Raw genomic sequence first — 1,096 nt, 5'->3', positions numbered from 1 at the left:
GAACGAGGGAACAGAAGCCGAGCCCAGCCTGACCGCAGGCAATACGTTCGACGAGTTCGACCGACTGGTTGCCGACATCCAGGCGACAACCGGCGCAGCGGTGTACAATCCGTGCGTGGCACACCCCGTAACGGAGATAGTGCCGGACAATAGCGCCGTGAACGAAGACGCGATAATCGCGCGATTACAATAAAAATGTCAGCACGCGAGCTGATATGTGGTGTAGCCACATTTACATTATTATTTGTGATTACCTTCGGTATGCTGACCGCAGCCGAATGGATTTTGACGGCAATGTTAAGCCGATGATATAATTTACCACATTTACTAACGTTTTATTCCTTTATATTTTATATTTTGGTACAGGCTCAACAAAAAGTCTTGTAATAGTTTTAAGAAACATTTGTAAGCGCACGAATGCAAGTGTGAATGTGTCGGTCGATAGATGTAAGGCAATATTGTTGCGAACTGATACGTAATTAAGAGCGAAGCGATGCATAGCACGCGGATAAAGAGCGAGTGACATATTGTCACAATTTTATAAGTTTCTTATTTTTTTATGATTTTTATAATTTTGCACGAGTTGCATGATTTTGGTAGACGAAGAGTTTCCGTCACAAAGTTCGCGAAGAAGCGACGAAAAACAAAGATTCGGTAAAATGTATACTTACCACTTTTTATCATCCTGCGCCGAAAATTAGACAGTCCGCGGGAAAACCTGAAAATGGGTTAAAAATTATTAATATTCAGTTTGTTTGGGTCACAATTTACTTACCTTTTGTTTGAATAACGATTCCCGACGGGAATACCTAAAAACATGTGTTTCGAGCCACAAATCGGGTGCCGAAACGACGATATACATTCAATTGCTTGATTAGGAGCAAATCGGCTCACAATTGACTCACAAATCCGCGAGAGGGGCAACGCGATACAGTAAAAATGATTAAAATTGATTCCCCTCACAATCGAGCCACTTATTCCCGGAGATGGCGGGAAAGGTGACTGCGAGCCTCGTCAGCCACAACCGGTCTGACGTCACGGGGCGATTCACGGGTCCAGAGTTACCCGCGCACCACAAAGTGGTGCCTAGCGACAT

This window comes from Wasmannia auropunctata, unplaced genomic scaffold (genome assembly GCF_000956235.1).
Source record: "Wasmannia auropunctata unplaced genomic scaffold, wasmannia.A_1.0 LD336101.1, whole genome shotgun sequence".
Taxonomy (NCBI): domain Eukaryota; kingdom Metazoa; phylum Arthropoda; class Insecta; order Hymenoptera; family Formicidae; genus Wasmannia; species Wasmannia auropunctata.
This window is presented reverse-complemented; position numbering follows the sequence as displayed.